Source organism: Rutidosis leptorrhynchoides, chromosome 2 (genome assembly GCF_046630445.1).
Source record: "Rutidosis leptorrhynchoides isolate AG116_Rl617_1_P2 chromosome 2, CSIRO_AGI_Rlap_v1, whole genome shotgun sequence".
In the NCBI taxonomy this organism is placed as follows: Eukaryota; Viridiplantae; Streptophyta; class Magnoliopsida; order Asterales; family Asteraceae; genus Rutidosis; species Rutidosis leptorrhynchoides.
This window is the reverse complement of record NC_092334.1, coordinates 122,581,295-122,596,711: the sequence shown is the minus strand read 5'-3', so window position 1 is coordinate 122,596,711 and position 15,417 is coordinate 122,581,295.

The window sequence follows — 15,417 nt, the reverse complement described above, 5'->3', positions numbered from 1 at the left end:
GATCTAGCTTCAAAGGATCTTGAATGGCTTGAAAGTTCTTGAAGTAGGATCATGACACAAAAACAAGTTCAAGTAAGATTTTTACTCGAATTAAGATAGTTTATAGTTATAGAAATTGAATCAAAGTTTGAATATGAATATTACCTTGAATAAGAAAGATAACCTACTGTATATAACAAAGGTTTCTTGATCTTAGATGATTACTTGGAATGGATTAGAAAGCTTGGAAGTAAATTAGTAAACTTGAAGGGATTTTTGAAGTGTTCTTGAAGTGTTCTTCCTATGATGATTATAGCTTGATTCTTGAAGTGATTTTTGATGAAGATGATGATTAACTACTGGAAAAATACGTTCATAATAGTGTGTGTGTGTGTGTTGAGAGAGAATTAGAAAGAGAATTGAAAGTGAAATGGAGTGAATGATGAGTGGTAATTGGTGAGTGGTGAGTGGGGTTAAAAGGAGTTCTAGTTAGTTGACTAGCTCATGGTAGCAGTTAAAATTGATTAGTCATACATGACATAATCAAGAGTGGAATCCCATGCTAGTTCCTATTGGTATATACCCATAGTAAGTACGTTTTGAAGCTGTGTATAATACGGGTAAGAATACGACTAGAATTCTTGATGAAAGAAAAGAATGGGAAAGTAACTGTAACCATTTTCGTTAAGTATGAGTGTTTTGATATATGTCTTGAAGTCTTCCAAAAGTATTTTAATACATCTAAATACACTACATGTATATCCATTTTAACTGAGTCGTTAAGTCATCGTTAGTCATTACATGTAAGTGTTATTTTGAAACCTTTAAGTTAACGATCTCAATTAATGTTGTTAACCCATTGTTTATTATATCTAATGAGATGTTAAATTATTATATTATCATGATATTATGATATATTAATATATCTTAATATGATATATATACATTTAAATGTCGTTACAACGATAATCGTTACATATATGTCTCGTTTCGAAATCCTTAAGTTAGTAGTCTTGTTTATATGTATATAACTCATTGTTAATATACTTATGGAGATACTTACTTATCATAATCTCATGTTAACCATATGTATATCCATATATATATCGTCATGTCGTTTTTACAAGTTTTAACGTTCGTGAATCGCCGGTCAACTTGGGTGGTCAATTGTCTATATGAAACATATTTCAATTAATCAAGTCTTAACAAGTTTGATTGCTTAACATGTTGGAAACATTTAATCATGTAAATATCAATCTCAATTAATATATATAAACATGGAAAAGTTCGGGTCACTACAGACATGACAGGTCGAAACATTGCATACGTGTCTATGGTATCTCAAGATTACATAATATACAATACAAGTTGATTAAGTTATGGTTGGAGTAGATTTGTTACCAATTTTCACGTAGCTAAAATGAGAAAAATTATCCAATCTTGTTTTACCCATAACTTCTTCATTTTAAATCCGTTTTGAGTGAATGAAATTGCTATGGTTTCATATTGAACTCTATTTTATGAATCTAAACAGAAAAAGTATAGGTTTATAGTTGGAAAAATAAGTTACAAGTCATTTTTGTAAAGGTAGTCATTTCAGTCGAAAGAACGACGTCTAGATGGCCATTTTAGAAAACATACTTTCACTTTGAGTTTAACCATAATTTTTGGATATAGTTTCATGTTCATAATAAAAATCATTTTCTCAGAATAACAACTTTTAAATCAAAGTTTATCATAGTTTTTAATTAACTAACCCAAAACAGCCCGCGGTGTTACTACGACGGCGTAAATCCGGTTTTACGGTGTTTTTCATGTTTCCAGGTTTTAAATCATTAAGTTAGCATATCATATAGATATAGAACATGTGTTTAGTTGATTTTAAAAGTCAAGTTAGAAGAATTAACTTTTGTTTGCGAACAAGTTTAGAATTAACTAAACTATGTTCTAGTGATTACAAGTTTAAACCTTCGAATAAGATAGCTTTATATGTATGAATTGAATGATCTTATGAACATCATTACTACCTTAAGTTCCTTGGATAAACCTACTGGAAAAGAGAAAAATGGATCTAGCTTCAACAGATCCTTGGATGGCTCGAAGTTCTTGAAGCAGAATCATGACACGAAAACAAGTTCAAGTAAGATCATCACTTGAAATAAGATTGTTATAGTTATAGAAATTGAACCAAAGTTTGAATATGATTATTACCTTGTATTAGAATGATAACCTACTGTAAGAAACAAAGATTTCTTGAGGTTGGATGATCACCTTACAAGATTGGAAGTGAGCTAGCAAACTTGAAAGTATTCTTGATTTTATGTAACTAGAACTTGTAGAATATATGAAGAACACTTAGAACTTGAAGATAGAATTTGAGAGAGATCAATTAGATGAAGAAAATAGAAGAATGAAAGTGTTTGTAGGTGTTTTTGGTCGTTGGTGTATGGATTAGATATAAAGGATATGTAATTTTGTTTTCATGTAAATAAGTCATGAATGATTACTCATATTTTTGTAATTTTATGAGATATTTCATGCTAGTTGCCAAATTATGGTTCCCAAATGTGTTAGGTGACTCACATGGGCTGCTAAGAGCTGATCGTTGGAGTGTATATACCAATAGTACATACATCTAAAAGCTGTGTATTGTACGAGTACGAATACGGGTGCATACGAGTAGAATTGTTGATGAAACTGAACGAGGATGTAATTGTAAGCATTTTTGTTAAGTAGAAGTATTTTAATAAGAGTATTGAAGTCTTTCAAAAGTGTATAAATACATATTAAAACACTACATGTATATACATTTTAACTGAGTCGTTAAGTCATCGTTAGTCGTTACATGTAAGTGTTGTTTTGAAACCTTTAGGTTAACGATCTTGTTAAATGTTGTTAACCCAATGTTTATAATATCAAATGAGATTTTAAATTATTATATTATCATGATATTATCATGTATGAATATCTCTTAATATGATATATATACATTAAATGTCTTTACAACGATAATCGTTACATATATGTCTCGTTTAAAAATCATTAAGTTAGTAGTCTTATTTTTACATATGTATTTCATTGTTAATATACTTAATGATATGTTTACTTATCATAGTATCATATTAACTATATATATATATATATATCCATATATATGTCATCATATAGTTTTTACAAGTTTTAACGTTCGTGAATCACCGGTCAACTTGGGTGGTCAATTGTCTATATGAAACATATTTCAATTAATCAAGTCTTAACAAGTTTGATTGCTTAACATGTTGGAAACATTTAATCATGTAAATATCAATCTCAATTAATATATATAAATATGGAAAAGTTCGGGTCACTACAGTACCTACCCGTTAAATAAATTTCGTCCCGAAATTTTAAGCTGTTGAAGGTGTTGACGAATCTTCTGGAAATAGATGCGAGTATTTCTTCTTCATCTGATCTTCACGCTCCCAGGTGAACTCGGGTCCTCTACGAGCATTCCATCGAACCTTAACAATTGGTATCTTGTTTTGCTTAAGTCTTTTAACCTCACGATCCATTATTTCGACGGGTTCTTCGATGAATTGAAGTTTTTCGTTGATTTGGATTTCATCTAACGGAATAGTGAGATCTTCTTTAGCAAAACATTTCTTCAAATTCGAGACGTGGAAAGTGTTATGTACAGCCGCGAGTTGTTGAGGTAACTCAAGTCGGTAAGCTACTGGTCCGACACGATCAATAATCTTGAATGGTCCAATATACCTTGGATTTAATTTCCCTCATTTACCAAATCGAACAACGCCTTTCCAAGGTGCAACTTTAAGCATGACCATCTCTCCAATATCAAATTCTATATCTTTTCTTTTAATGTCAGCGTAGCACTTTTGTCGACTTTGGGCGGTTTTCAACCGTTGTTGAATTTGGATGATCTTCTCGGTAGTTTCTTGTATAATCTCTGGACCCGTAATCTGTCTATCCCCCACTTCACTCCAACAAATCAGAGACCTGCACTTTCTACCATAAAGTGCTTCAAGCGGCGCCATCTCAATGCTTGAATGGTAGCTGTTGTTGTAGGAAAATTCTACTAACGGTAGATGTCGATCCCAACTGTTTCCGAAATCAATAACACATGCTCGTAGCATGTCTTCAAGCATTTGTATCGTCCTTTCGCTCTGCCCATCAGTTTGTGGATGATAGGCAGTACTCATGTCTAGACGAGTTCCTAATGCTTGCTGTAATGTCTGCCAGAATCTTGAAATAAATCTGCCATCCCTATCAGAGATAATAGAGATCGGTATTCCATGTCTGGAGACGACTTCCTTCAAATACAGTCGTGCTAACTTCTCCATCTTGTCATCTTCTCTTATTGGCAGAAAGTGTGCTGATTTGGTGAGACGATCAACTATTACCCAAATAGTATCAAAACCACTTGCAGTCCTTGGCAATTTAGTGATGAAATCCATGGTAATGTTTTCCCATTTCCATTCCGGGATTTCGGGTTTTTGAAGTAGACCTGATGGTTTCTGATGCTCAGCTTTGACCTTAGAACACGTCAAACATTCTCCTACGTATTTAGCAACATCGGCTTTCATACCCGGCCACCAAAAATGTTTCTTGAGATCCTTGTACATCTTCCCCGTTCCAGGATGTATTGAGTATCTGGTTTTATGAGCTTCTCTAAGTACCATTTCTCTCATATCTCCAAATTTTGGTACCCAAATCCTTTCAGCCCTATACCGGGTTCCGTCTTCCCGAATATTAAGATGCTTCTCCGATCCTTTGGGTATTTCATCCTTTAAATTTTCCTTTTTTAAAACTCCTTGTTGCGCCTCCTTTATTTGAGTAGTAAGGTTATTATGAATCATTATATTCATAGATTTTACTCGAATGGGTTCTCTGTCCTTCCTGCTCAAGGCATCGGCTACCACATTTGCCTTCCCCGGGTGGTAACGAATCTCAAAGTCGTAATCATTCAATAATTCAATCCACCTACGCTGCCTCATATTCAGTTGTTTCTGATTAAATATGTGTTGAAGACTTTTGTGGTCGGTATATATAATACTTTTTACCCCATATAAGTAGTGCCTCCAAGTCTTTAATGCAAAAACAACCGCGCCTAATTCCAAATCATGCGTCGTATAATTTTGTTCGTGAATCTTCAATTGTCTAGACGCATAAGCAATCACCTTCGTTCGTTGCATTAATACACAACCGAGACCTTGCTTTGATGCGTCACAATAAATCACAAAATCATCATTCCCTTCAGGCAATGACAATATAGGTGCCGTAGTTAGCTTTTTCTTCAATAACTGAAACGCTTTCTCTTGTTCATCATTCCATTCAAATTTCTTCCCTTTATGCGTTAATGCAGTCAAGGGTTTTGCTATTCTGGAAAAGTCTTGGATGAACCTTCTGTAGTAACCAGCTAGTCCTAAAAACTGGCGTATGTGTTTCGGAGTTTTCGGGGTTTCCCACTTTTCAACAGTTTCTATCTTTGCCGGATCCACCTTAATACCTTCTTTGTTCACTATGTGACCGAGGAATTGAACTTCTTCCAACCAAAATGCACACTTTGAAAATTTAGCGTACAATTCTTCCTTCCTCAATACTTCTAACACCTTTCTCAAATGTTCACCGTGTTCTTGGTCATTCTTTGAGTAAATAAGTATGTCATCAATGAAAACAATGACAAACTTGTCAAGGTATGGTCCACACACTCGGTTCATAAGGTCCATGAACACAGCTGGTGCATTAGTTAAACCAAACGGCATGACCATAAACTCGTAATGACCGTAACGTGTTCTGAAAGCAGTCTTTGGAATATCATCTTCTTTCACCCGCATTTGATGATACCCGGAACGTAAGTCAATCTTTGAATAAACAGACGAGCCTTTTAGTTGATCAAATAAGTCGTCGATTCTCGGTAGTGGGTAGCGGTTCTTGATGGTAAGTTTGTTCAACTCTCGGTAGTCGATACACAACCTGAATGTACCATCTTTCTTCTTGACAAACAAAACAGGAGCTCCCCACGGTGATGTGTTTGGTCGAATGAAACCACGCTCTAAAAGTTCTTGTAATTGGCTTTACAGTTCTATCATCTCGCTGGGTGCGAGTCTGTAAGGAGCACGAGCTATTGGTGCAGCTCCTGGTACAAGATCTATTTGAAATTCAACGGATCGATGTGGGGGTAATCCCGGTAATTCTTTCGAAAATACATCGGGAAATTCTTTTGCAATGGGAACATCATTGATGCTCTTTTCTTTAGTTTGTACTTTCTCGACGTGTGCTAGAACAGCATAGCAACCTTTTCTTATTAGTTTTTGTGCCTTCAAATTACTAATAAGATGTAGCTTCGTGTTACCCTTTTCTCCGTACACCATTAAGGGTTTTCCTTTTTCTCGTATAATGCGAATTGCATTTTTGTAACAAACGATCTCTGCTTTCACTTCTTTCAACCAGTCCATACCGATTATCACATCAAAACTCCCTAACTCTACTGGTGTCAAATCAATCTTAAATGTTTCGCTAACCAGTTTAATTTCTCGATTCCGACATATATTATCTGCTGAAATTAATTTACCATTTGCTAATTCGAGTAAAAATTTACTATCCAAAGGCGTCAATGGACAACTTAATTTAGCACAAAAATCTCTACTCATATAGCTTCTATCCGCACCCGAATCAAATAAAACGTAAGCAGATTTATTGTCAATAAGAAACGTACCCGTAACAAGCTCTGGGTCTTCCTGTGCCTCTGCCGCATTAATATTGAAAACTCTTCCGCGGCCTTATCCATTCGTGTTCTCCTGGTTCGGGCAATTTCTAATAATGTGGCCCGGTTTTCCATATTGGTTTAGAAAAACCTGGTGGTTTAGAGGTTCCCGGGTCATTGTTACAACTTAAGGACTTCGGGGATTGACGATACATATAAAGTTCATCGGGGTTGGAATTAGATTTCTCTATTTTTATGCCCTTTCCCTTATTATTTTCTTTTGCCTTTTTAAATTCAGTTGGGGTAATTTCTATAACATCATCGGAATTCACGTCGGAATCCGATTCATCGGAGAATTGGTAATCCTCCCAATATTTTGCTTCCTTGGCGGAAACACCATTGACCATAATTAACCTTGGTCGGTTGGTTGAGGATTTTCTCTTACTTAACCGTTTTATTATTTCCCCCACCGATTCTATTTCTTCATCCGGTTCCGATTCTTCTTCCGGTTCCGACTCTTCTTCTGGTTCCTCTTCGGGAACTTGTGAATCAGTCCACGAATCATTCCAGTTTACATTTGACTCTTCATTATTATTAGGTGAGTCAATGGGACTTGTTCTAGAGGTAGACATCTATCACATAATATCAAACGCGTTAAGAGATTAATATATCACATAATATTCACATGTTAAAAATATATAGTTTCCAACAAAATTTGTTAAGCAATCATTTTTCAAGTAAACACGGTCGAAGTCCAGACTCACTAATGCATCCTAACAAACTCGATAAGACACACTAATGCAAAATTCTGGTTCTCTAAGACCAACGCTCGGATACCAACTGAAATGTCCCGTTCTTATTGATTAAAAACGTTCCATATTAATTGATTTCGTTGCGAGGTTTTGACCTCTATATGAGACGTTTTTCAAAGACTGCATTCATTTTTAAAACAAACCATAACCTTTATTTCATAAATAAAGGTTTAAAAAGCTTTACGTAGATTATCAAATAATGATAATCTAAAATATCCTGTTTACACACGACTATTACATAATGGTTTACAATACAAATATGTTACATCGAAATCAGTTTCTTGAATGCAATTTTTACACAATATCATACAAACATGGACTCCAAATCTTGTCCTTATTTTAGTATGCAACAGCGGAAGCTCTTAGTATTCACCTGAGAATAAAAATGCTTTAAACGTCAACAAGAATGTTGGTGAGTTATAGGTTTAACCTATATATATCAAATCGTAACAATAGACCACAAGATTTCATATTTCAATACACATCCCATACATAGAGATAAAAATCATTCATATGGTGAACACCTGGTAACCGACATTAACAAGATGCATATATAAGAATATCCCCATCATTCCGGGACACCCTTCGGATATGATATAAATTTCGAAGTACTAAAGCATCCGGTACTTTGGATGGGGCTTGTTGGGCCCGATAGATCTATCTTTAGGATTCGCGTCAATTAGGGTGTCTGTTCCCTAATTCTTAGATTACCAGACTTAATAAAAAGGGGCATATTCGATTTCGATAATTCAACCATAGAATGTAGTTTCACGTACTTGTGTCTATTTTGTAAATCATTTATAAAACCTGCATGTATTCTCATCCCAAAAATATTAGATTTTAAAAGTGGGACTATAACTCACTTTCACAGATTTTTACTTCGTCGGGAAGTAAGACTTGGCCACTGGTTGATTCACAAACCTATAACAATATATACATATATATCAAAGTATGTTCAAAATATATTTACAACACTTTTAATATATTTTGATGTTTTAAGTTTATTAAGTCAGTTGTCCTCGTTAGTAACCTACAACTAGTTGTCCACAGTTAGATGTACAGAAATAAATCGATAAATATTATCTTGAATCAATCCACAACCCAGTGTATACGTATCTCAGTATTGATCACAACTCAAACTATATATATTTTGGAATCAACCTCAACCCTGTATAGCTAACTCCAACATTCACATATAGAGTGTCTATGGTTGTTCCGAAATATATATAGATGTGTCGACATGATAGGTCGAAACATTGTATACGTGTCTATGGTATCTCAAGATTACATAATATACAATACAAGTTGATTAGATTATGGTTGGAGTAGATTTGTTACCAATTTTCACGTAGCTAAAATGAGAAAAATTATCCAATCTTGTTTTACCCATAACTTCTTCATTTTAAATCCGTTTTGAGTGAATTAAATTGCTATGGTTTCATATTGAACTCTATTTTATGAATCTAAACAGAAAAAGTATAGGTTTATAGTTGGAAAAATAAGTTACAAGTCATTTTTGTAAAGGTAGTCATTTCAGTCGAAAGAACGACGTCTAGATGACCATTTTAGAAAACATACTTCCACTTTGAGTTTAACCATAATTTTTGGATATAGTTTCATGTTCATAATAAAAATCATTTTCTCAGAATAACAACTTTTAAATCAAATTTTATCATAGTTTTTAATTAACTAACCCAAAACAGCCCGCGGTGTTACTACGACTGCGTAAATCCGGTTTTACGGTGTTTTTCGTGTTTCAGGTTTTAAATCATTAAGTTAGCATATCATATAGATATAGAACATGTGTTTAGTTGATTTTAAAAGTCAAGTTAGAAGGATTAACTTTTGTTTGCGAACAAGTTTAGAATTAACTAAACTATGTTCTAGTGATTACAAGTTTAAACCTTCGAATAAGATAGCTTTATATGTATGAATCAAATGATGTTATGAACATCATTACTACCTTAAGTTCCTTGGATAAACCTACTGGAAAAGAGAAAAATGGATCTAGATTCAACAGATCCTTGGATGGCTCGAAGTTCTTGAAGCATAATCATGACACGAAAACAAGTTCAAGTAAGATCATCACTTGAAATAAGATTGTTATAGTTATAGAAATTGAACCAAAGTTTGAATATGATTATTACCTTGTATTAGAATGATAACATACTGTAAGAAACAAAGATTTCTTGAGGTTGGATGATCACCTTACAAGATTGGAAGTGAGCTAGCAAACTTGAAAGTATTCTTGATTTTATGTAACTAGAACTTGTAGAATATATGAAGAACACTTAGAACTTGAAGATAGAACTTGAGAGAGATCAATTAGATGAAGAATATTGAAGAATGAAAGTGTTTGTAGGTGTTTTTGGTAGTTGGTGTATGGATTAGATATAAAGGATATGTAATTTTGTTTTCATGTAAATAAGTCAAGAATAATTACTCATATTTTTGTAATTTTATGAGATATTTCATGCTAGTTTCCAAATTATGGTTCCCACATGTGTTAGGTGACTCACATGGGCTGCTAAGAGCTGATCATTGGAGTGTATATACCAATAGTACATACATCTAAAAGCTGTGTATTGTACGAGTACGAATACGGGTGCATACGAGTAGAATTGTTGATGAAACTGAACGAGGATGTAATTGTAAGAATTTTTGTTAAGTATAAGTATTTTGATAAGTGTATTGAAGTCTTTCAAAAGTGTATAAATTCATATTAAAACACTACATGTATATACATTTTAACTGAGTCGTTAAGTCATCGTTAGTCGTTACATGTAAGTGTTGTTTTGAAACCTTTAGGTTAACGATCTTGTTAAATGTTGTTAACCCAATGTTTATAATATCAAATGAGATTTTAAATTATTATATTATCATGATATTATCATGTATGAATATCTCTTAATATGATATATATACATTAAATGTCTTTACAACGATAATCGTTACATATATGTCTCGTTTAAAAATCATTAAGTTAGTAGTCTTGTTTTTACATATGTAGTTCATTGTTAATATACTTAATGATATGTTTACTTATCATAGTATCATATTAACTATATATATATATATATATATATATATATATATATATATATATATATATATATATATATATATATATATATATATATATCCATATATGTGTCATCATATAGTTTTTACAAGTTTTAACGTTCGTGAATCACCGGTCAACTTGGGTGGTCAATTGTCTATATGAAACATATTTCAATTAATCAAGTCTTAACAAGTTTGATTGCTTAACATGTTGGAAACATTTAATCATGTAAATATCAATCTTAATTAATATATATAAACATGGAAAAGTTCGGGTCACTACAGATGCCCACCTCCTTTAACAAGTTGCCAATCCAAAGAACATCGGCTGTGGTAGTTGCAACAGCTTTGTATTCGGCTTCCGTGGAGGACTGGGATATAAAGCGTTGTTTCTTCGAGCTCCAAGAAACGGGATTACGGCCTAAGAAAACAATGTGGCCCATCATAGAAAGATAATCACACTTGTCCCCCCCAGTCAGCATCAGAAAAAGCATGTAAAGTGGACGGAGAGTCCCGATATAGTGTAATACCTTGATCAGAGGTACCTGCTAAATACCGTAACACAAGTTTAAGTGCAAACCAATGATCGGTGCGTGGCGCATGCATGAACTGTGATAATTTATTAACAGAAAACGCAACATCAGGTATGGTTAAAGACAGATATTGGAGACTGCCAACTAGAGTGCGATATTCTGTGGGATTCGTGATTAAATTACCCGAGTGAAGATGTAACGAACAGTTGGAGGCCATAGGTGTGGCCGCAGGTTTTGCATACATCATGTTAGCTTTCTCAAGAAGATCAATAATGTACTTTCGCTGACTTAGAAAGAGACACTCACAAGTAGGGATGACTTCAACCCAAAGAATATAAGATAGATTACCAAGATCTTTCAGAGCAAACTGATTGGATATACGGGTCACAAAAATTTTCCAAGGCATCACTACTGGGACTCGCAAGAACAATGTCATCGACATACACAATAAGATATATAGGAGCACCTGCAGTGTAACATCCCGCCTTTTTCCGTTATACTATTTTAAAGTCCGTTATATGTTTATAACATCTCCCGTTAATATGCGTTTTAAATTACCTTGTTTAGGAAATTTTACGCACTCGAAACCAAACTTAAGGGACTAGTTTTGCCAAGTGATCAAAGAGGTGGCTAGCCTTTGACTAGTCAACCCCCACCCCATCTTTTCTTTTTCATTTCCCTTTTCTTCTTCTACTTCCATATTTTCTTTCAATTCTCCAATTTGAAGAATCATCATCTAAATCAAATCGAGCAAGCATCAATCAAAACAAATTACATATTTGGAATCCTTGCAACTTCCTCTTCAATTCTATACCGATTTCATTACATTTGGGTAACTTTCTAAAATCACTAGATTTTGTGTTCTTGATATTTTTTAAGTTATAAAGTTGTTAATTAGTGTCTATGGCTCAAGTCTAACATGACTATATGATTTATATGTTCGATTTCGTTATTTGAAGTAACTAGTTTGAATATGAACTTTGGTGTGTTTGATTTGGTGATTTGGTTGTTTGAATGTTGTTAAATGTTATAAATGCATGTATTAAATGTGTTCCTAGTATCACTAGCTTCAATTTGATGAGTAGGTTGTTTTAGAAAACTTCATAAACATGATAAGTGATTTTGATGTTGTTGGTTAGGGTTTGATAGAATTTAATGTGAACATTTAATGCTTTGAATGATATGAAATGTTATTTGTAAGTGTTAGGTTGTATTGTATGCTTGATCACCTTCGAAACGGCATATCATTCATGTAAATTGGTTGCCGAATCATCAAATTTCATTTATGAACTTGAATGCATTTAATGAGGAGCTTTGAATGTGATTTTGGTTGTTGTAAAAGTAAATGTGATTGTTGAAATGTGTTTAGTTGTTTTTCTTGTCAAAATACCTTTCCGATGATATAAGATACATATTTTAGTTGTTTGTGGGTCATAAATGGTGATTGTTTGAAGTTAGGTTCGTGCAAAAAACTTAAAAACTGCCAGATTTCTCTGCACAGGTAATGGCGCGGCGCGCCATATACCCGCGCGGCGCGCCAAAGTGGTCTGTCCAACTTTGTCAATTTTCGAATAATGTTTGCTATGCTATGCACCTCCGATTCACATGTAACTTGTTCTAACATGCTCATATATGATTAAAAACCTCAGAAAAATAGTTCGGGACCCGACCCGAACGTGTTGACTTTTTTGTTGACTTTGACCGACCAAAGTTTGACTTTTTGTCAAACTTAACCAAATGATTATGCAACATTCCTAACTTGTTTCTATACTTGTATCTTGCATGAAACTTGACAAATTGATTCACATGCTACATAATCGAGTCGTAACGAGCCATAGGACTAATTGAACATCTTTGACCAATCGTGACTATCGTTATTGATACAACCTATTTGTTTAGGTCAAGACTAGCATTGTTCTTTGCACACGTTACTTGTTGAAGTACTTATTTACTCTTGCGCTCAAGGTGAGATCATAGTCCCACTTTTACTCTTTTGAACTTATATTTGGGATGAGAAAACATAAACGTTTCTTCTTAACTAAGTGAACACAAGTACAGGAAAACAAACATTCTACATACGAGTTTAGAACGAAATCCTCAATTCGATTATCATTAGTTACACTTGCAGGGTGTAAGTGTAGGCGTGAACTTATGTTGTATGGCCATATGGGTTTGACAAACCCTCATCTCGGACAGTTCGCTACCGTCTACGGATGAAATATATTTTCGAGAAACAGTGTTGTTCTAGCACTATTAATGGGGTTCAACGGACGGAATGTTAAGCCTTGATAATTGGGTGCACGTGAATATTAACTTTTAGAATGTATTACTATTTATCATTGATGTAAATCTTGTGGTTCAACTTACTTTTACTCACTTACTTACTTAAACCTATGATTTCACCAACGTTTTCGTTGACAGATTTCTATGTTTTTCTCAGGCCCTTGAACATTAGGTGATACATGCTTCCGCACTTTCTTTTTGATACTTGCTTTGGATGTCGAGTATACTTGCATATCGTGGAGCGTCTTTTGACTACTTTAAACTGTGTCGCACGTGTTTCATTTGTACTTTAAACATCGTTATGTACTAGATATGGAAACTACTTTTGTAAACTTTGAAACACTCACACTTATGAAATGAATGCGACATATTTTCGGTCAAACTTTGTCTTAAAGACTTATGACCATGTAATGGGGCCTACGTAGACGGCGCCGTCAAACATGATTTAGTCGGGTCGCTACAGATGGTATCAGAGCATTGGTTGTAGGGATTTAGAGTTCATTGGTGTCAACCCCGAGTCATAGGGTACATTAGTGAATCTAGACTACAACCGGCATATAGACTCGAAGTAGGAATTACTTGACTACTTGTGCATTTATACTCGAACTCTTCTATCATATCTAACTCATATTCGATCTTGATCTTACTTTGATAAATTTTATTGACGCACCACCTTGACTATATGAAGTAATGTCGAATGCACATATGAATTAGGGTAATATAATTTCCGGGATTATATTACGGTGACTCATATGAACATTCCGACATTATGACATAGAGAATTTAAGGCGAGTCAAGGATAATTTTCTCTCTATCTTTATTCCATATCACGGTTAGTATTATTTAGAATACTAACCAACGGTATTCTTTTGTTTTGAAGGAACAATGCCTCCTCGTCGTGTGCCACGCCATGAGACTCCCGAACAAACTCTACAACGAATGATAGCCACCGCCGTAGAGGCAGCTATGGCCGATCACTCCACCACCAACAACAACAACAACAACCAAGGGGCCGGTAACTCTAGCGAAGGGTGCTCCTACAAGGATTTTATGGGGTGCAAACCTCACACTTATGATGGAACCGGGGGACCGGTTACTCTTACTCGATGGTTCGAACAAATGGAGGTCGTCTTTAGCATAAGCGGTTATCGGGACCAAGACAAGGTCAAATACTCCTCTCACACTTTCGTCGGTGTCGCCCTCACATGGTGGAACACCTATATACAATCGGTGGGTACTGATGAAGCTCATGCCCTCTCTTGGGGCTATTTAAGGGAAAAGATGATTGTTGAATATTTCCCTCGTGAAGAAACCCGAAAGCTCGAACAAGAGCTAAGAACTTTGAAGGCGGTCGGAAACGATCTCAAGGCCTACAACCAACGCTTCGCCGAACTATCCTTGATGTGTCCTAATCTCGTGAACCCCGAATCTCAAAGGGTTGAACTCTATATGGACGGTCTTCCAAAAAGCATCAAACAAGGAGTGATGTCATCCAAACTAGTTAATCACCAAGCCGCTTTGAACATGGCCCGCCAATTGATTGAAACGGTTGATGAAATCGTAGTGCCGGCTCCTAAGGCCGAAGAAAAATTGGGTGGCAACAAAAGAAAATGGGAAGCCACTCCATCAAGCAACTACAACAACAACACCTTCACCAAAAAGCCTTTCAACAACGACGGCAAGAAAGGTTATGCCGGAACTCAACCTTTTTGCAACAAATGTCACAAGCACCACTCGGGTGAATGCGGCAAGTTAATTTGCCACCGGTGCCAAGGAGTTGGTCATAAGGCCAACAATTGCACAAGCGCCGCCCCCATCGCTCGAAAAGGGCCCAATCCTCCAAAAACGGTCACTTGTTACGAATGTGGCCAAACGGGCCATTATAGAAACGCATGCCCGAAGAAGAAAGATAACCCCAATACGCGCGGCCGAGCTTTCAACAACAACACCGAGGAAGCCCGAGATGATAATGAATTAGTCACGGGTACGTTTCTTCTCGACAACACTTATGTTACTTGTTTATTCGATTCGGGTGCCGATAAAT